The following is a 22,871-nucleotide window of genomic DNA, read 5'->3' on the forward strand; positions in this document are numbered from 1 at the left end:
ATAGTGATGATGTCGCTGAAGGCGCAGAAAATTCTACACTAAACTCACAACAGCTAGCTTCTGGCGCTAGCATTACGCTTATTGTTCATATATACTAGCGCCAGAGGAGCCAAAGGTTGTCAGTGTGCAAATCAGAAGAATCATTTAGTTGGGAAACTATAGTGGTGGTGACGCTAGCATATTAGTTGATTTTAATTTGAAATTTTATCCAAGAATTCCCAAAAAAATTGTTCCTGAATGGATGTCTGTTCTCTGTGGTTTATCCTTCATTATCCAAACAAGCAATAACAAAGCAATAACGTTCGTATTCGAAAACAATTTGTTTAATGCTTTTGTATGATTAACACGAAGTCACGATTAAGGTTGCGACAGAAACGCAATGAGCCTGTGTTGCCAGTTATGGCGATAAAACATTACGAACTGTGCTGCCAATTTAGTCATTTTTTTACCTTTGGAACGTAGGAAACAGTACCTGAACTCCCCTCGGAATCCATCGATCAAGTAAATGCACAGTACAGTTTAGGCACAAAGAACAGACATCCATTCAGGAACAAAGTTTTCGGGAATTCTTGGATAAAATTTCAAATTAAAATCACCTAATATGCTAGCGTCACCACCACTATAGTTTCCCTACTAAATGATTCTTTTGATTTGCACACTGACAACCTTTGGCTCCTCTGGCGCTAGTATATATGGACTATAAGCGTTATGCTAGCGCCAGAAGCAGGCTGTTGTGAGTTTAGTGTAGAATTTTATGCGCCTTCAGCGACATCAACACTATAACACAGACAAACAGACATAACACTCGTTTTCCATTCATCGTACCGATAAAACCGTCATTTCAAATTTGGGCTTAGTTGGGAATGTGTCCGTTTTGGTCAAAGTGGCGCTTTTTGACGAAAGAAGGGGAATTCCCCATAAAAAATACTTGCTACTTCGAGGGACACCCATATTGCTATTTGGTATTTGGGAATGTCGATCATAGATGGTGCTAGTGCTCAGGCTAAATGTGAGGTACGATAATTTTTGTTGATTTTTCTTCCAAGAGTTATGTCTGTTTGTCTGTGATTATAGTTTCCCAACTACCCAGGTAACCATTAAGCATTAAAATAAGCAGTAAATCAGTCGCTTATTAGCATCCCTGGCGTTTTATACTGCAGGTTGTTGTTTATCAGCTTTTTGACTGCATAACTGTTGCAAATTGGCATCCAAAATTCTATTTAAATTCTTCTTGTTGGTAACTAGCTGCAAATAAGCATTGTCAGCACTATAAGAGGGCTAGCAGTAAAGTAGCCGCATATTTTGCCAAAATAGCATTTAAGTAGCATTTAAGGCACCTTAAATGCTTATTGGCTTGCTTTTGAATTGCATTGGAAATGCTTATTGGTTACCTGGGTAATTTGACATAAGTTTTATCCAAGTGGGGACCTTTCGCTTGGATGTCTGTTCTCTGTGGTCTAGGTCTTATAAAAATATGAGTAGTCGTTAAACTGTTTGGCGAAATAAGAAGAAACTTAGGGAATTTAAATACGACCAAATTTATCGCCGGTTCCCGGAAAATACGGAAAGCGATAGTGATGGATGGCCGGATGACGAGCTGCCCGTATATGATCTACCTAAAAATGATCAAGAAGGTAAGTCTGCAATCTGTACAATCTGTTTGATTGTACTGTGTATTGCTACCAAAACGAAATTAATACAGCAAAGCTTCGTTAATTGGGCGGTTCGTTAATTGGGTGTTCGCTAATTGGGCTATGTGACAACTTGAATGTCAAAATTGTATGGAATTTTAGAGTTTAGAAATTTCTAACAACTGTCAGTCGGCCCAATTAGCGAATCAGCTAGAGTGCAGTCGTGGCCCAATTAACGAATTCAGGCTGTAAATGAAAAGCTTTTCTTTCACTCAGTTTACATGATATAAGACGCTCAAAGTAATAACTTTCAGTTAATGTGTAATTGTAACAATTTTTACAGAATAACCGGAAGAAATACAGGAGGATATTGGCGACAGACAAGACAGTGAATCTCTGGTAGGAGAAGCTAAATGCCGCTGAAAATGCTACTAGATGCCGCTTAGCCGTATGACGTTGTTGGAGACCCCACAATATGGCGACTATGTTCGTTTGGGACTTACGATACACTGCTAAAACTTGCTGATTGACGGTCTTCCTGTAACAAAAAATGAGGAGTTAGGTTAGGTTAGTTATTAGTTGGATAGAGTTTCGTTTGTTGTTGTTCTCTTGACATAAGAGAAACAAGAATAAGAAACTTTATAAAAATAGTTTCTAATTTTGTTTAACTTGATACGTCAATCCTCTTATTTCTCTATCTATTTCGTAGGCTGCATAATTTACTGCAACGATTGATCTGCCAATTTCGTTCGAATTCGAAACAATTTTGTCATCCGATTCCTCTCCCGATTCCGTAGGGAAGTCAATTGCATACACCAATTATTCCACCTATTTCATCGGGTTTCGTAAGTTGCATAACTTTCTGCCTTGATTCATCCGCCTATTTAGTTTGATTTACTTATTTCGTCATCCGATTCCTCCTCCGATTTGGTAGGGAACTCAATTGTATACACCTATTATTCCACCTATTTCGTCGGGTTGCGTAGGTTGCACAACATTATGCCTCAATTCATCCGCCTATTTAGTTTGATTTACTTAGTCATCCGATTCCTCCTCCGATTTGATCGATTTTAGTATGGAGCCCAATTTCATACATCTATTAATCCTCCTATTTCGTCTAGTTCCGTAGGTTGCATAACTTTCTGCCTCGATTCATTCGCCTATTTAGTTTAATTTACTTATTTCGTCATCCAATTTCTCCCCCGATTTAGTCGGTTTCAGTAGGGAGCCCAATTGCATGCACCAATCAATCCACCTATTTCGTCTGTATCGATAAATTTTATCTCCCGAATAATCAGCCTATTTCGTCTGCTTCCGTAGGTCGGCTCTAAATGATCACCCTACTAAACAGCCAACGTAGTCGGTTCTAGTCGGTCGATTCTGTATGCATGCGAATCGGTATATCCCCCTGTGAAACTCCCATAAGGGTAGGCTGGTAAATGTTGCAAGAATCGGCCAATTCGTAGGAAGCGAAATAGGGCGATTCACCCTACGCGAACCTACTAAATAGGAGGGAAAGTAGGAGGGATTTTTTATGGGGATATCGCGGGCCGTTTTGAATACGGCCCAAAACAAAAACCTGTCATTGCTAATTTTTGCTTTGTTTTGATCGTGGCGGAGCGCTCAAACTGCCATTTGGAACTGGTAGAAGTATCAAGCATCAAATCGGAAGCACAGAAAGTTGCAGGAGCGAAATTTAAAAATGTTTACGATATGTTGTGTTGTTATGCTGCGATCGACATGTTAGTATAGTTACTATATATATAGTTCGGCGGATAGAAAATCGGGAGCCAAATAAACGTCAAAAGCGGAGCCAAAAGCTTTTCAAAATCCAAAATGCTGGAGTAATGTTAAAAAAACACACTTTATTTTCATAGAACTAGTCATTTTCAACACCCGCCAGTGATTATTTTTCGTAAAAACCTGCACATTTCACCATAATTTCAAATTTAATTTCATAAATCAGGGATGCCAATTCGCCTGGTTTTCTATCCGCCGAACTATATATATACCCCATAAAAAATCCCTCCTACTTTTCCCCCTATTTAGTAGGTTCGCGTAGGGTGAATCGCCCTATTTTGCTTCCTACGGATCGGCCGATTTTTGCAACATTTACCAGCCTACGCTTATTGGAGTTTTACAGGGGAATATACCGATTCTCAGGTATACAAAATCGATCGACTAGAACCGACTAAGTTGGTTGTTTAGTAGGGTGATGAATTAGAGCCGACCTACGGAACCATACGAAATCGGCTGGTTAATCGGGAGATAAAATTTATCCATACAGACGAAATACGTGAATTGATTGGTGCATGCAATTGGGCTTCCTACTAATACCGACCAAATCGGGGGAGGAATTGGAAGACGAAATAAGTAAATCAAACTAAATAGGCAAATGAATCGAGGCAGAAAGTTATGCAACCTACGGATCTAGACGAAATAGGTGGATTAATAGATGTATTCAATTGGGCTCCATACTAAAATCGATCAAATCGGAGGAGGAATCGGATGACGAAGTAAGTAAATCAAACTAAATAGGCGGATGAATTGAGGCACAATGTTATGCAACCTACGCAACCCGACGAAATAGGTGGAATAATAGGTGTATGCAATTGAGGTCCCTACCAAATCGGAGGAGGAATCGGATGACGAAATAAGTAAATCAAACTTGATAGGCGGATTAATCGATGCAAAAAATTTTGCAACCTACGGAATTAAACGAAATAGGTTGATTAATCGAGATATAAAATTGATCAACACAGACGAAATAGGCGGATTAATAGGTGCATAATATTGTGCATCCAGCACTAAACTGGACTTCCGAAAAAACGGCAAACGATTTTTCTTTCATACCGTACATTAATCCTAGTGTATTAAGAAGTAGTGCGCTGTATAGCGCGTCTCATTTGCTATACAGCGCACTACTTCCGACATTAGGTTTAATGTGCGGTAAGGAAGAAAAATCGTTTGTCGTTTTTTCGGAAGTCCAATTTAGTGCTGATGGATACACAATATTATGCACCTATTAATCCACCTATTTCGTCTGTGTTGATCAATTTTATATCCCGATTAATCAACCCATTTCGTTCAGAACTAGTCGATCGGAAATCACACTCTCGTTGTTCTTTTATCTTTTATTTAAAAAATTATTACAGAAGTCTCTGCTCTCTCAGTCCCTGCTTTCTTGCCACTGCGATTCCGTTCAAGCCGTATCTCCTCGTGTAATGGCTTTAGCAGGTAGCTTTTTCTTTATCCTGAAACTCAGATCTTTATTATGGCTTCACTGTTAAAATTTGTAATTGTAATACCTTATGGCTCCTCGGCCGCTTCAGTAGCAACAAAACTTTTACCAGTTCGGGCGCCATATGAAGAACGCCCACAGGATAATTTTCAATATCCAAATGAAAGCCATCGACTTGATTGGTTTTCACTGAAATCAATGAACTATGTTATATATAATTCTAGAATTTATTGCACATCCGAAACATACTTCCCAAAATTTCCGCTGCATCTCTGCTCACAAGAACTTCCTTTTCTAAGTAGACTGTAAGCGCAACTAGGAAAATTACCAGCTGGGTAAGAAAGTGCCAGTGATCGTTGTATCGGTAATACTGCCCTGCCGGAATCAGAGCAGCTAAAGCTGGGTTAGACCCAGGTTCGGCAGCTGCTTCCTTGATAAGTTTGCAATCTGTGTTTTATCCTTTGCTATGCAATGGCCTCCGATGGCACCGTCACTGTCAATTGCAAATAAAGCACAATTCAAACCGCTCCTACCTACGAAAACACTTTGCTAAAATTGTTGACTAAATAATTACACTCGAACATTGTAAAATTACCAACTATTGATGCAAACTCCACAAACATCATCCCGTAGCGCCATTTTCTCGATACTCAGATTTGTCAACAGGTATATACAGGTATTTCTATACAGGCTCAATCGATTTTTCGACCGATTTAATAGAGACCCTACGATAACAGATTAAATTCGCCAATAAATCGGGTTACGGGTTGGGTGACGAAAACCGATCCCGTTTGATGATTGATCGGTGCACTTAATTGACAAACTAATCCTTGCAATCTAAACCGACTCTTTCACCGATTTAATCGATACTCTATGAAAACAGATTAAATTCATCAATAAATTGGGTGGCGGGTCGGGCGACGAAAACCGACCCCGTTTGATGATTGATCGATGCACTTAATTGACAAACTAATCCTTGCAAACTAAACCGACTCTTTGACCGATTTAATTGATACCCTACGAAAACAGATTAAATTCACCAATAAATTGGGTGGCGAGTCGGGCGACGAAAACCGACCCCGTTTGATGATTGATCGATGCACTTAATTGACAAACTAATCCTTGCAAACTAAACCGACTCTTTGACCGATTTAATTGATACCCTACGAAAACAGATTAAATTCGCCAATAAGTCGGGTGACGAAATGAACCTACCTACGAAACCCAACGATGTAGGTTGATTAGTAGGTTGATGTCTTAGGCACCCTATTTTGTCGGTAGACGCGTAAAATGCCATCTGTCAAACTTTTTATGGGGTAGTAACTATACATGTTAGCTGCAAAAACATGGCCGCCTGCCAGCCCCCTGATTTTGCTTTTATGAATCCTTAAAAATGTTGCCATCTGCTTTAAACAATCCCTGACTCAAAAATCAGTTTGAGTTAAAATTTACCAAAAAATAAGCAGCTGGTATTTAGCGTGTATATGCTTTACAAATACTAGAGTGACTATAGACAGAGTGGCGACAATGTCAAAATTGGAATGATAATTGAAGATGGAATTATTAACAAAAGGGCGAATGTCGCAAGCGTAAACAAACCGAGTGAGGGTTGCTTTTCCTATGCTGGTCCAGCAAAAAGTAGCTCTCACCCGTTTTGTTTACATTTGCGACATTCGCCCTTTTGTTAATTCTATCTAGAATTATCTGTCAGTGTCATTCCAATCGAGCAGACGAGCTATCCAACTCGTATGCAGGAAAGAGAAAGAAACCCCTTGGAAAAACCGCATAGATCATTACACGGGAGCTCCTAACCACACTTTTTTGACAGCACTTGGTGGTTTGTTTACGTGGTGTTAAATTTTGAATTGAGTTTTCTATCTTTGTCCGGCAGATAATGATAGAAATTTATAGTTTTTATTGAAGAGAAAGTGCCTTACATGCATTTTACAGAAATTGATGCAGTAATCCTTCACGAAATTTCAAATCGAAACTGCTGGATGTGACAAAAATATGTAAACAAACCACCAAGTGGTGTCATTTGACGGCAAAATGACGTCATCGCAAAATGATCTATTGCATACATTTGGGATGACTTGTCGCCACTCTGTGTTGAGATGGCAACTAGAGTGACTATATACAGAGTGGCGACAACGTCAAAATTGGAATGATAATTATCTGTCAGTGTCATTCCAATCGAGCAGACGACCTATCCAACGCGTATGCAGGAAAGAGAAAGAAAAACCTTAGAAAAACCGCATTGCATACATTTGGGATGACTTGTCGCCACTCTGTATATAGTCACTCTAATGGCAACCACTGCTCGGTTTGCCCTGTACAATTGGTAGTACTGCGTAATGACAAATGTCAATTCTTTTCATTCGTTTCAAAACCTTAAACGTGTTCAAACCACCCCATCGGCAGACAACCTAGCAGACAACCATGTTTTTGCCGCCAACATCTCGCGTGTGCGAAAATGAGATAGCATGTCAGCACTGCGTTTCACTCAACTGCCAGCAGTCTGATTTGGGCCCGCTGTCAAATTTTGAGCCCCGGACATGCTGTCGCTGACGTTTACTGCAGTTCGATATAGAGATGTCGATGGGTTGGTTCAAACTATAGGATTGGGCAAAATTCACGAAAGTATCGATAATTGAATATCAATATCAAATCAAGGGTATGTAATCATGCTATCTCTTTCTCATGTAGGAGTGAAGAGAGCATCCTTCAACTAGTTCGCCGGCAATTAGAATTTCCATTGAATAAAGCGTTAGCCGTCACTCGAACCGAAATGTCAGAAAAAACGGTTACATTGCAATCATATGCATTTGACGTTCGTTTCAAACCCCTGTATCAAATACGCCGCTCTATCGATACCGTCGATATATCGCTCGTGAACCATCGATATTAGACTTATCGATACTATTTAAGACGGCATTCTGGGATTAGGAAATGCTACTCAAAAAAAAGGAATTCATAAAAATTAATCAACAAAAAACATGTTGAGCAAAGAGAGTGCCCCCAAAATACGCACGCAACACATCACTCGCTCCAGTGCAGCTCTGTTTCGGACACGTCGCTTTGTATTGAAAACCGCACCACCTATAACAGCTGTTCGCGCCCGACTGAATCGTATGCTGCCCCGGAATCCACAAAAATATGATAGGTTGTACTCCCGACTCATCTAGATGACATTCCGAAGCGTAAAAATTTGATCCTACGAACTCTCCTGCCGCCATAGACGACGCAACAAAATCTGTTGATGGCTTTGACCAGCGGTAATTACAGCAAGATATCCGATCGCCCTTTCTGTAGATGGGACAAACCACACCCTCAATCCATTCGTCCGGCAGCTCTCTCCCGAACCCCTGAAACTATTCAGTGATGTGTCGTTACTGGCGGTTCTTGGCCATTCCTGCAGAGTGCTGCCGGGAGTTGCTCCTTTCCGGTTCTAGCTCTGCTCGATCTCTGTCCCACCTTTGCCACTTTCAAGTCTTCAAATCTTACAAGTCTTTGTTAATGCCGTCAACGCACAATACTACTCTCTGTGCTCTCTGGTTAGATTTGAATTGCTGAAAATCGCATATCGTATGCACTTACTGTTCAATAACCGTTAAACATGTAAGTGACATTGTTCAAGGTTTTGCATAAGGATCAATTCCAAGGGATTAGCACAGAGAACAGACATCCATTCAGGAACAATTTTTTTGGGAATTCTTGGATAAAATTTCAAATTAAAATCAACTAATATGCTAGCGTCACCACCACTATAGTTTCCCAACTAAATGATTCTTCTGATTTGCACACTGACAACCTTTGGCTCCTCTGGCGCTAGTATATATGAACAATAAGCGTAATGCTAGCGCCAGAAGCTAGCTGTTGTGAGTTTAGTGTAGAATTTTCTGCGCCTTCAGCGACATCATCACTATAGTTTCCTAACTAATTTGACATAAGTTTTATCCAAGTAGGGACCTTTCGCTTGGATGTCTGTTCTCTGTGGGATTAGTACGAGACGCTCACAGTGTTAAGACGTTCTTTTTGCGTCCGAAGATGGCTGAAATAAACACAGTAGGCTGAAACGCGTAACGCAGAAAGCAGAAACGAGTTATTTATTCACCGAAAAATATCAATAAAATCCTCAATTATAATCGCACGGTGATCCAAACAACGGGAATCAATTCCAAGGGGTCGGACACTCAGCACATTGTGCCGCGGCACTTCAGAGATATCAAGCGGCACACCTCCGGTTCAATTTTACATTTGCAATGGGAGCACTGCCAGGTGTCAAAATCATCTCGCACGGTTGCCAGATCTATAAGATTATAACGATTTTAACAAATCTTGCAGTTCGGCACTTTCGGTACAGCATCGGCACAGTTCGGCTCGTTTCAAATCGCCTAACATAAAAACGGCTGTGCCGAGTGACCGACCCCTTGGTCAATTCCAATAAAGTAAATTTGAGAATTAAGCTTAGTAGCTACCTGAAAAGAAAACAACGCGTGAAAAAATCCTTAAAATATTGCTTTCTTGAGCATTTCCTGGCCTAGTTTTAGTCTATATTTTTTCAGCTGCATATCCCGCTTTATCCAAATAGTATCGAGATGAAATTATCGATTTAGCAAAATATCGACGTCGTAAGTATCGATGAAGTATATCGAAATATCGGCCTTCGAGTATCGATATCGCAGGTATCGATACGGTATCGCCCAATCCTAGTTCAAACGTATTATATTTCTAACGTGATTTTCTATTACATAAAACTATAAAAGTAGTTCGCGTTCTCTTCTCCTGGTGCATCCGAAATCCCATTAGGTTATTGGCCCAGGACGTTTCGGTGGAAACAGTAAAAACGTCGCGGAAATGGAAGATTTAAAAAGTGATCGTTTTCTAGTTGCTTTGTTCGACGGAACAAATTACGCCGCATGGAAATTCCGTATTCAGGTGCTTTTGGAAGAGCACGAACTGTGGGATTGTGTTCAGGCGGAAAATGATGATTTGGTCGAATTGGCGGAGCAAGAAGGCGATACGGCAGCACAGCGAGAGGAGAAGAAGAAGAAGTACCGTGTACCCGTTGGTATAACCTTCTTTAATCTGAACATTTTTAATCTGTACCCCGGTGGTATGAATGCGTTCGCATTAAAAACCGATCAAGCGTCACACACAATTGACGTTAAAGTTGACCGGTAAATTAAAAAAGAGCAAAAAATCTTAATGCGTTTCCTCTTGCTCAGGAGCTTTGGCAATAAAGCTCATATGCAACTTACCTCTCTCCAGCACTCAAAATAAACCATTTTAGTCGAAACTGCCGAACCAATTTCGTCTTCTACAAACCAAACGTTTAGAATTCGCGTATGTTTGGAATGTTTTCAAAACGTTTGTTTTCGTCAAATCAAAACAACAAGCTCATAGGGTGTGCGTCTTGCGCGCAGAGGTGGCATAAAACGCAGCGCAGACCAAAAGACACACATTCTTAAACAACACAACACTCGCCATGCGATGTGTGTTCGCCCACAAATTCCCTTCAGTGTCTTTTGCTAAACACGCTCTTTCGTGTTTTACGCGCACCGAGAAAAGGCAGTCGCAAACGCAGAGTGATAAATTTGCTGCGTGCTTTACCACACCAAGAGCCGCACTCTGCGCGGCTGGATTGTACACCCTGCGCTGGGTCAGTTGAAGTGGTGTGATTGAAAAAAACATTTTTACTGTTGCGTCGCCTGATCCGTACTAAATTAACATAGACCATATTAGTTGTTCAGTGCAGCGTGTATTTTCACTTTTAAAATGGCAGAAAATTTGTAAATACAAAACAATTTTTTTGCGTTAATTCCGCACGGAGTGTGGCAAAGGGCAACACCAAGTGCTGTTTGGATGATCACTCACTGGGCGATTTTCACCGACTGCTGTCGTTCGCTCCCACTCCGCTTTCGTTCGTACGCTGTGTGCATATTAGCTGTAGAGGTGTGTTGCCGAATCGCTCTGTGCGACAAGGCATAATATTGGAACATTGGGCGCATAGTGTGAGCGAATGACAGCTCTGCTTGCGCGTATGTGAAAATGAATAGAGTTACCAAATATTCAGATTAAAAATGAACTCGCCCAATCTGAACGAGCTGTTTTTCATATTAGCGGGGGTTGACTGTACGAACGGCGGCTGAAGAGGAAGCGAAAATGTAAATCGATTTTGATTTCGCGGATTCATGACTCTCAGCTTGAATACGTTCAGGATAAGGCCAGTCCGAAGCAAGTCGGGGATGCACTAAAGCGAGTGTTCGAAAGGAAGAGTATTGCCAGTAGAATGTACCTCATGCGTCAAATGCTGAGTTTGCGATTCGAAAGTGGGCAACTACAGGAACATTTCCTTCGTTTTGATAAGCTGCTGCGTGAATATCGTGGAACCGGTGCGAACATGGAACAGTTGGATGCAGTATGTTTCTTGCTGTTTACGCTTGGCCCGTCGTACAACACAGTCGTCACGGCTATCGAAACAATGCCGGAGGAAAACCTTTCGATGGAATTTGTGAAGTGTCGATTGCTTGATGAAGAAACGAAGCAAAAGAGTGTAGAACAGTTTTCTGCTAACAGTGACACCGCCGCGTTTTCGGGTATGAAGAAATTGTAAAAGATTCGGTGCTTTCGGTGCAAGAAGTTAGGGCATAAGCTGGCTAACTGTCCGGAAAAGAAGAAACCGTTAGATCAAAAAGGGCATCACAATGCAAAGGCGAACTGTGTCGAATCGGCTGAACATTCTGATATTTGTTTTGTTAGTGTCAGTGGTTGTGCGTCACAGCAGGCACAGAGAACAAAATGGTTCATTGATTCTGGTGCGTCTGATCATTTGGTTCGGGACAAAGATTTGTTTACGGAACTTCATCGATTGGAAAAGCCGATTGAAATTGTTGTTGCTAAGGACGGTGAATCGCTCGTCGCAGAGCACTGCGGAACAGTGAAAGTGTTGTCGTTTGCTGATGGCAAAAACATTGAGTGCACTGTGAAGAATGTGCTGTTTATACCACAGCTACGATACAATTTGTTTTCGGTATTCCGTGTCGAAAAAGTTGGTATGCGCGTCGTGTTTGAGCAAGGAAAAGTGTTGATCTATAAAGATTCTGCAATTGTTGCCAGTGGAACACGGCACGATTCATTGTATGAATTGGATTTTCGACCGCTCGGAAGAGATAAAACCGAAAAATCGCTGTCGTGCGGTAGTATTCGAGAAGATTTCGTGTTGTATCATCGTCGGTTCGGCCACATATCAGCGAAAAACCTGGAAATACTTGTTCGGAACGGTATGGTATCGGGACTGGATATAAATACTGACAAGAAACCGAGTGTTATGATTACGTGTGAACCGTGCATCGCCGGGAAGTTGAGTCGACAACCGTTTTTACCGTACGAAAACAGACGTTCGTCGCGAGTGCTCGAATTTATCGACGATTGGACGCACTTTACCATGGTGTTTCTGATGGAGTCGAAGAGCGAGGTGCTGAATTATTTCAAACTGTGTGAAGCAATGGTAACGGCCAAGTACGGTAAGAAGAGATCTCGACTGCGATGTGATAACCAGAGATGCCAGGTGATTTTTTGAAAAGTCTTCACGAATCAAGGAAAAATGTCTTCATTTGTCTTCTTTCGGCTTTCCGCCCATTTAAATTGCATGGTGAAGACATGTCTTCACATGTCTTCAAGTGAAGACATTTCACTTTTTTGTACCAAAAATGTCTTCAAAATGAAGACATGTCTTCACTTCTGGCATCTCTGGTGATAACGGAGGTGAGTACACCAGTAAACGATTTAAACGTTTTTGTGCCAGTAAGGGTATTCAGATGGAATTAACGGTACCTTACACCCCTGAGCAGAACGGTGTCAGCGAGCGGATGAACCGCACGCCCGTTGAAAAGGCGAGGGCTATGCTTTCGGATTCTGGTGTTAGTAAGGAATTTTGGGGCCAGGCCGTACAGACGGCTGCATACTTGCTAAACAGAAGTCCCACTAGTGCGTTACCGATGAAAAAGACACCTGCTGAGTTATGGGAAGGCAGAAAGCCCGATGTTTCGAAATTGAGAGTATTTGGGTGTTCCGTGTTTGTGCACATACCATCACAGCGTAGAAAGAAGTTGGACTTTAAATCGTGGCGAGGAGTTTTTCTCGGTTACTCTAACAACGGCTACAGAGTTTGGGATCCGCTACAGCGCCGGATTGTGGTCGCTCGAGATGTAGTATTTGTGGAGACAGAAAGCAGAGAAGAGCAATTCAGACCTGACGATCGATGTACGGAAGTTCTAAGCCCTGTTCCGATGTGTGAGGAAGATCCAGCCGATGACGGAGATTCTGTATCATCTGAGAACGATTCTGAAAGTTTTCAGTCTGCTGAAAGAGAATGTTCTGGGGAATTCAATGCACCTGTGGATAGAACAACCGAAGAAAGACCGCAGCGAGATCGTGCGTCACTGGTTTGGCACAGAGACTTCGAGGTTGAATTCGCTGGATTTGCGCTGAATGCAATAAGTTACGTGGATAACATTCCGAATGCTATTGAGGGACTCAAACAACGTGGCGACTGGGACAAATGGAAAGCGGCCATAGAAGACGAAATGGATTCGTTGCAACGGAATAAAACATGGACGTTGACAGAGCTTCCCGTAGGTAGGAAGGCTGTATCCTGTAAGTGGGTGTTTTGCATTAAACACGGTGATGGTGAGGTTCCTGATCGGTATAAGGCGAGGCTGGTTGCTAGAGGCTTCAGCCAGAAGCAAGTCTTTGACTATACTGAGATCTATTCTCCGGTGGCAAAATTAGACACTCTCCGAATGGTTCTGGCGTTGGCGAATCGTGATCGTTTGCACGTTCATCAGATGGATGTCCGTACAGCGTTCTTAAATGGTGCGCTTAAAGAGGAAATTTACATGACCCAGCCGGATGGGTTTCAGCAGGGGCAGAATTTGGTTTGTCGTTTGAATCGATCCATTTACGGACTCAAGCAGGCGTCTCGTGCATGGAATCAAAGATTTCATGAGTTTACCGAAAAACCCACTTAAAGCAAAGCGTGAATGATCAATGTCTGTACTTTAATGGCGAGGGATGGCAACGGATCATCGTAATCGTTTATGTAGATGATATATTGATTATCGGAGCGTCGTTACCGATCGTTAATGCGTATAAACCAGTGGTGCCCAGGCATAGGCGTGGTGCGGGCCAAATTAGATCGCCCCATGAGTCCGCGGGCCGCAATGTCCTCTGGTCATTTCTGCGAATAACAAAATGTTACATAGGCGGCAGCGAAAGCCGATTTTTAGGAATCACCACAAGATTTAAACTGGAAAGCAATCAGATCTACAATATGCACAAGATATTATGACTGATCTGCGTGACCAGTTTGGCCGCAGTTTGGCCATCACTGGTATAAACTAAGATTGAGCAAAGAGTTTGACATGACTGACGTTGGGGAGGTCAAACAGTTCCTCGGGATGAATATCAAGAGAGATATTCAAGCTGGAATCATGAAGATTAACCAGAGAGGATACCTCGAGAGCTTGCTGAAACGGTTCGAGATGACGGATTGTAAGCCCATTTCGACTCCCATGGAGAATCGCCTGCGGTTGGAGAAAGGAGCGGAAGAGCGGAGAACGGAGAAACCCTACCGAGAGTTAGTGGGTTGTCTAATGTATGCTTCGCTTACTGTTAGACCTGATTTGTCTGCAGCCGTGAACTATTATAGCCAGTTCCAGGCAAGTTCAAACGAGGAACATTGGATGCATCTTAAAAGGGTTCTTCGGTATATAAAAGGGACTCTTGATTTTGGTTTAGTATACAAGGCTGACACGGAAGAGGAGCTGTTAAAGGTTTTCTCAGATGCTGACTGGGCAAATGACATCATCGATCGACGATCAGTTACCGGATGTGTATTTAAGGTCTTTGGATGTACGGTTAGCTGGAGAACAAGGAAGCAACACACAGTTTCATTGTCATCTACGGAGGCGGAACTTGCGGCACTAGTAACTGCTACATGCCATACTCTGTGGATGAAACGAGTTCTTCAGGATCTTGGTCACGAGTTCAACGGTCCCATACCGATTCACGAAGACAATCAGTCTACCATTAGAGTTGCTGAGGATGCAAGAGACCATGGACGTCTGAAACATGTGGACACTAAATATCGATTTTTAAGAGAGCAGATTCAACAAGCAGTGATTACAGTGCGGTTTGTGTGTTCGTCCAACCAGCAAGCGGATATAATGACAAAGGGTCTACCTTCGGTTTCCTTTAAGAAACTGCGTTCAGAGCTAGGAATTGAACCGTGCTGTGCTTGAGCAGGGGTGTTGAGATGGCAACCACTGCTCGATTTGCCCTGTACAATTGGTAGTACTGCGTAATGACAAATGTCAATTCTTTTCATTCGTTTCAAAACCTTAAACGTGTTCAAACGTATTATATTTCTAACGTGTTTTTCTATTACATCTCCATATTACATATATAAAAATGGAAGTGAAAAAGTTCGACCGCGCATCACTTGAGAACGGAGCGTCCGATTTGAGCGGTTTTTTCTTTATTGTGTTCGTCTCCACCATCGCTATGTTTTTACGGCGAGAAAAATCAAAAACATTTATGAAAAAATTAGATAACTCGAAAAATTAGTTTTACATATAAAATCCACAGTGCATTGAACGCGCCATGTCATTGGGTGCTATGATCATCGTACAATTTCTAGCAGCGCCGTTGCCGTATTCTAACAAACACGTGGTTACCTTTATTGAAATCGCAACATGTGACAATGCTATTGACCATTTTGGTGGGCTTGATTTCATAAAATATCCAATCAATAAGGTACAACTTATTGGAAAACCTAAACTCCAGCCTAAAGCGGCAGTAATAATATTCGTTCATTTTATTCATTCGTTCAATTAATTCATTCGTTCATTTATTTATCAAATTTATGAAACAAACACGAAGCGATTTTTTTTCCTTTTTACATCGAATGCGTAGCCAGAAGATCCAGTTTAGGTTTACTAATGGATTCAACACTAGATTCACTGAGTTTACATTTCCCAATCGTCAAATGAAGAATACATTTTGAATATATTAACGGATTATGTCTGAAGTTTTTGGAGCGTCTTAGTAGAACACGAAACCTGTAATTAAACAAAAAAGACATCTGTCTGTTTTCGAAGTTTCGAAGTTCAGTGTCTGTAGTTCGAAAACAGGCACTGATGAAGCCTGCAAGTTGTAGACGAAATATGTATCTGTCACTAATAAATAGGCATAAATCGGAGGATTTGACGATGCGATCAAGCTATTTTATCATGAAAGTACACATACAAAAACATAAGTTCCGATTTTCATGCAAAAATAATTAACTGGAGGAGCGCCAGATAAGAAAAAGTCCAATTTCTCTTTTTCTTTTTTCATGTTTAACGCTCTACCCAGATATTTTTTCAATTCAAATATATTACAAAATTAAAATAATGCATAAAATTTACTCATAGAAAAACTTTTTAGGTCAATCATTTTGTTCTAGATGTCCTTTTCCTTCAAAAGTAAAAAAGGGAATATTCGCGCATTAATTATTTTCGGAATTTTTCGAAATTTTTTTTTTTTGAAAGATGATAACTTTTGAGTGCATGGTCAGAATGTTATGATATTAGTATCAAAATGTCGAAAACAAAAACAAATTTCGTATGCGGCTCTGGAGCTCCAAAAGCGAAGGCCGTCTAGAGACGGTCTTACTCGTTAGAGGGTTAAAGATTTAAAATGGTTTACAAAATGATGATTTTGTTATAGTTTTAATGCGTGAATTACCAAAGAAATAAAAGAATAAGAAGGATTTATATCTAAAGGTTATTTTTATTAGCATTTTCACATGCTTGGAAAGGCGGTTAGAAACTAAATTGATTTTGTGGATTTGTGGAATAATGAAAGTTTTTGGATCAGAAAATAAATAGAAGCGCAGTATTTTTTAAAGAATAATAGTTATTGAGATTTAGCAATGCAATTCCGTTGGCTAATGCTTATCAACAGATTCAATGAATCAAATGAAATAGTGTTATTAGATATAGACGTTCTCTGACCCCTCGGCGTTTAATCAACCAAACGCCTGCTCCTCAAATAACGGCTAAACTCGACTTATAGGGGAACTGTGGGTAAGACGAACAGGGTGGGTAAGACGGACAGGTGGTTGATTCTACCAGTTAAGCACTAAAATTCGTAAATGTTTTGATGGGCATTCAATCATCTTGCTATCTCATGATGTCTGAACGTTGTCATCATCATTTAGAAGTTTCAAATTTTGATAAAGTTTAAAAAAACTGAAAATCGGAAGTGATCCTGCGTTTGGATGTAACTTTTTTGCCATCGAAGTTAAGCTTTTTGAGTGGTTTAATTCTAAAATGTTACCCATAACATGAAATATTTCGATTTAATACCTTTTCAAGTAACGTCTGCATTGAAAAAATAGGTAGTTTTATTTGCGTATGAAAAATTACGAATGCTTTAAAAACATGTATAATGATGGGGTGAAATGGACAACTGCTAATGTGGGTAAGATGGTCAATGAACATATCATAATAAAATTGTTGATTTTGCTTCTTAGTAATATCTCATGCATATAAATGAAAATTTAGCCGACAAATGTGAACTTCAAACAAATTAGCAGCAGCCAGGCATCAAATAGATTTTAAAATGCTTGTTCATATTGCCGCTGTCAAACAATTTTCGATTGGCTGCCACTGGTGGGAGGGGGTGGACTGCCCCCTTCACTTTTTGCACGTTACATCACCATATTTTACATATTCAATTCGTTAATGGTCAAAAACAATAATATGCTTTTTTTTTTTTTTTTAATTCTATATTAGAGAGGTTTTCAGCCTGCGGCTGGTTCGCCTCTTTGTAAAAAGTAAAGAAATTCAATTTTGTTTCTGCCAAAGCATTCAATTTAAATTTGGTCGAATAAGCTGCAGTCTTTCAGGAACAATATTATCGTCGTTTCTGCTACAGGATCGTCGCTCAGTGCCTCCCTTACGCTTGATGAGATGTTGTAGGTGCGTCGTGGTCCCTCGAACTCCGGGCAGAACGTAATTATGTGCTCCACAGTTAATGTGACATTGCATATCGAGCAGGTTTTCCTGAATTCTCCAGTGCCTGTTAGATTGTGCGTTATTCCTGTGTGTCCAGTTCTTAGCCTTGATAGTACTTTTCTTTCTTTCCAGTTCTTTCTTTCAGTCCAGGCGATAGTTGCGTTTTTTATTTTTCGTAAGAAAATATCTTCACAGCCGTGCCATCTTTCTTCCCATGCTCGTCTCATTTCGCTTTCCAACCACTTTTTGACGTCTATGTAGGCCACTTTTTTGGTGTACAAAGTTCCTTTTCGTCCGAGTCCGGCGAGTCTATCAGCAGCTTCGTTGCCAGGGATGCCACAGTGCCCTGGAACCCAGATGAAAATTGTGTCTGTTCTGGTGTCTTTCTGTGTTGCCTGAATCCACGGGTGGCGAGCTGTTTGTGATTCGAGTGCCTGAATTGCGCTGAGGGAGTCGCTAATAACTGCGATTGGTTGATCAGACGGTGATGTTGCTGCTCTGTATATTCCTGCTGCCTCAGCTGAGAAGACCGAGGTGATGTTCGGGAGACGGTGGAATTGGTCTATTAGATCTTCGTGGACGCCGAAACCGACACGTTCGTATGCCTTTGAGCCGTCAGTATATCGGTGTGTATGATTGGGATACTTCTCACGTAAAAGTTCCGCTGCAGCCATTTTGATGCTTTCAGGGTTGCGATTCCGGCGCATTTCATGCTGTAGACTACGGTCAGTGCGTAATGGGTGAAGAGCCCAGCCCCTGTCACCGGTCCAGTGTATTTGGGTCACGGATGGAAGCTTTTGCCCCATTGTCTGTCGTAATGATTGGTTTGCATGGGTAAGGAGGTGTATCCTTCGGTGTTTTGGTTTGGTTTTCTCAGCGTGTCCTGCGGCTCGTTTTGCGATGGTAAGGCTTACCAGAAAATCGAAAGGTAGTGTTCCCAGCTCGGCGTGGGTTGACAATGTTGGAGTGGAGGGGAGTAAGTTGGATATGATCCTCCTAGAATGATTATAGGTAGGACCAAGTGTGCGGACAAGTTCGGTATCAGCGCTGCAGGTCAGTTCAATACCGTATAGTAGCCTGGAGTCCAGTATTGCTTTTGCTACTTTCAGTCTCGTTTGCCTACTGCTGTTCGTTCTGCGCCCCGATATCGCTCTGAGGAGATTTATGGTGGTTTTGCAGCGTTGCTTCACCTGTGCAAAATGTTGTTGAAACGATAGCTTCTTGTCCAATAAGACGCCCAAGACTCGCATCGTTTTTTGATGCTTAATTGGCAGGCCGTTTAGAAGGATCTGTCGTGAACTGGTTTGGTGATTACTAGAGCAGCAGTGGAGTAGTGCGCTTTTGTCTGGAGCGAGCTGGAATCCGGATGTCGTCGCCCATTTTTCCACAGCTCTGACCGCTGCTTGTGTTCGCCGGAAGAGAGCTGGCATTGTTTTGCCACTGCCAATCAAAAGGATGTCATCGGCATAGGCTATTGCGTCGATGGTTTTTGGTAGGTTGCGGAAAACGGTGTCCATTATGACGAGGAAGAGAGTGACTGCTAGAACGGAGCCTTGAGGAACTCCAGTTTCCTCCTTCAGTATTCTCGATCGTGTGTTGCCGACGGTGACCTGGAACGTTCTATCGGTGAGAAAGTTTCGAATGAAATAAAGGATGTTGCCAGTTAGTCCCCATGTTATCAGTTGTTCGATTGCTTTTGGCGTCCAAGCCCTATTATACGCCTTCGCGAGGTCTATAGAGACAAGATTCGTATGCAGATTAGCCTCCTTCGCCTTGCCCAGAATATCACCTAGTGCAGCGAAGTATGTACCAGTTCCATGTCCCGATCTAAATGCATGTTGACGGTGGTCAAGGAGGTTTCCGGTCTTTAAAAAGTGTGTTAGTCTTCTGTTGACCATCCTTTCCATGGTTTTGCAGATGCAGCTTGTCAGTGAGATAGGTCGATATCCTGCGGGATCCGTGTTGCTGTTGTTCGGTTTGGGGAGTGGTATTACAAGGCTGTGCTTCCAACCTTCCGGGAATGTTCTTCCAGTCCATTCGCGGTTGATTAATTGTAGCAAGCATTTTTTGCCAGATGGGGGAAGGTTTTTTAGCATCGGATATCCCACCTCGTCGCTTCCTGCAGATTTTCCCTTGGCTTTACAGAGGGCGAAGCTGAGCTCGGTCATGGAGAAGGGGGAGTTAATATACTCATTCTGCCCTGATTCCGGGATGACGGTATTATGGATTGACTGGTTCGATACGCCGTTTTTTTTGACAAAAGCTAGAGAGTAGTTGTCGATCGATGACATGTCCGCGAAATGATTAGCGAGTGCATTTGCCACCGTGTTTGTGTCGCGCGTGAACTGGCCTTCGATTTGTAGAGTAATTCCCGTGGATCGCCGCTTGCCATTCATGGAATTGACTCGACCCCAAACCTCAGCTGGAGTCTGCTCCTCACTTATGCCATCCAGAAAGCTTTCCCATGATTCCCGCTTTGCATTCCGGATGACTTGCCTGCATTCATTTCGTAGGGTACGATATCGCTCCATGACTGCCTCCTTGGAAGGGTCTTGGTCTGCCATTCGTTTTGCGGCCCGGAGAGCCTTTCGCCTAGCTTTCACCACTTTTTTTACCTCCGGCGACCACCAGTGTATGGCCTTCCTGCCTAATTTTGAACTTGTTTTGGGAATGGCGACTTTAGCAGCTTTTACAATTATGTTCGTAAACCCCAGGATATTGTTGGGGCGATGTTCTTGGATCGTGGTTGACAAGTGACTGTCGAAAAGGGCCCAATCTGCCTGCTCGAACAACCACCGTGGTCGTTTGGTAATGTTGATTGGTTCGCTGTAGGAGTTGATAATGATGGGTGTGTGGTCACTTCCCATCATATCGACATTGATATTCCAACCCAGTTTTGGTAGCACTTTTTGACTGGCCAGAGATATGTCGATTGCAGACTGAGTGCTTCCTCGGAAGAAGGTGGGAGATCCGTCATTTAGTATCGTGAGCTGGGCTTCCTCAATAACGTCTACAACGATGGATCCTCGCTTATTCGCTTTTCTGCTTCCCCAAGCTGGATGGTGGCTGTTGAAATCTCCTAGCAGGAGACGGGGTTCTGGGATTTGTAGGATCGCCTCCCTCAGTTTCGATTTAAGATTCGGGATTTCCTGGCATGGCAGGTACACGCTAGCGATGGATATTTCAAAAGGGGACATTACCTTTGCTGCCACGATCGGCAAATCAGTATCCAGATGAATCGGTGTGTGTGGGGTGCCGGTTTTGATACCCAGAGCGACTGTGTGGTACACGTTACTAGCTTGGTTCTGCAACCAGCTGTATCTTCCTCCGAGCGTTCTGTCCATAGTACTTGGCGGAGCTCGGTGAATTTCCTGCAGTGCGAGTACTAGTGGGGCTTTGTCATGGATTAGCATCTCCAAATCATTCAGGTTGTGGAAATACCCGTTGATATTCCACTGGATTGCTAAGGGTGGGTGAGTGGATTTGGCTAATTGCTGAGTACTCGTAGAGTGCTCGGAGTTTTCCGAATCTGATGATCGATGACTGTTTGCCAAGTGGAATACGGGTGCATGTGGGTCTAGCGGTCTGTCGGCACATATCGGGCTGTGTCGTATAATTTGATCCCTTGGTGGATCACTTGCAATTCCACAGTTCGCTTCCGCTAGGGACTGTGGGGGGGTGCTACTCTGCCGAATCTTAGATGAGTTGTTCCAGGCGAAAATTTCATCGACTTCATCCGCCGTGTTTGCAGCGTTATCTGTGGGCCTGCCTGACTGGTGACGACCTATTTCAATGTCCGCTCCCAGGGGATGGGTCATATGACCCTTGTCCGTCCTGTCCGAGCATTTTCCTTCCTTGCTTTCTCTTTTATGCGGGGAACAGGCTTTTACGCCCTTGTGCGTCCCGCCCGCCGGGGGCCCAGAGAGCCGCAGCTTGTCCTCCGATTCCGCTCTTCTTGTAACTTCCGGTACGGTGGGGCTGCGACGCCCCTGGTGCCCCGAGCTTCCTGTATTATCCTCCAGGGGATAGGTAAAAATACCCTTTTCCGTCCTGGATCCTCTATAGCCTTCCTTTATCGGGGAACGGGTTGTTAGGCCCTTGTGCGTCCCGAACCCGGATGGTTGCAGCTTGTCCACCGATTCCGCTCTTCTTGTAACTTCCGGTACGGTGGGGCTGCAAACATCGCGGGCATTGCTGCCTTCTTCGGCGTGCGACGAAAAATTATCGGTGAGTGGTTTTTCGACCTCGTTTCTTTTAACACAGACCCGCTGGTCCAACCCCAGGGGCTGTGCGGGAGTACTAGTCCGCCGAGTCTCAAATGCAGGGTTCCTGGCGGATGTTTCCTCGACCTCTTCCGCTCCTTTTGCGGTGATAGTTGTAGAGCTTTCTGGTTGGTAACAATCTGTTTCACCGAGCATTGTTCCCAGGAGATTGGTTGTGGCCGTGCATCCTTCTCTGCTACTTTCACCATCATGCTGGGTGTGGGCTTGAACCGTTCTTTGTTGGTTGTTTGTCGTTGTGATGAGTGGTACTCTTGCAGGCGCGTGGGAAGGGATTGTGGAAATTGGTTGGGCCTCTTCTGTGTTGTCTTGTTTGGAGGATTTATTTGGTGGGAATTTTATTCTGCGTAGGGATTTGTTTCGTGTAGGAAGTAATTTGGTAAGGATTTTGAGGCCATAGGATATTGCACTGCGTTGGTCACTCAATATCGATGGTTTCACCTACCATCGGGACGTCTTGATATTCTTCAAATTGTTCATTGGCGTTTTGTTTTGGTATCTTGCTGCTGCGTTTTTCCTGTTTGATGTCGAATAGCGGTCGTTTTGGAGTGCTCTGTTCTGGTGGGTTAAAGATGCTGCTTAATGATGAGCGTGTGCTCATTGGACTGATATCTCTGGGTCTAAGGAACTCTTCTTTGTCAGTGTTGGAGTGTTT

This window comes from Sabethes cyaneus, chromosome 3, assembly GCF_943734655.1.
Source record: "Sabethes cyaneus chromosome 3, idSabCyanKW18_F2, whole genome shotgun sequence".
NCBI classification, from domain to species: Eukaryota; Metazoa; Arthropoda; class Insecta; order Diptera; family Culicidae; genus Sabethes; species Sabethes cyaneus.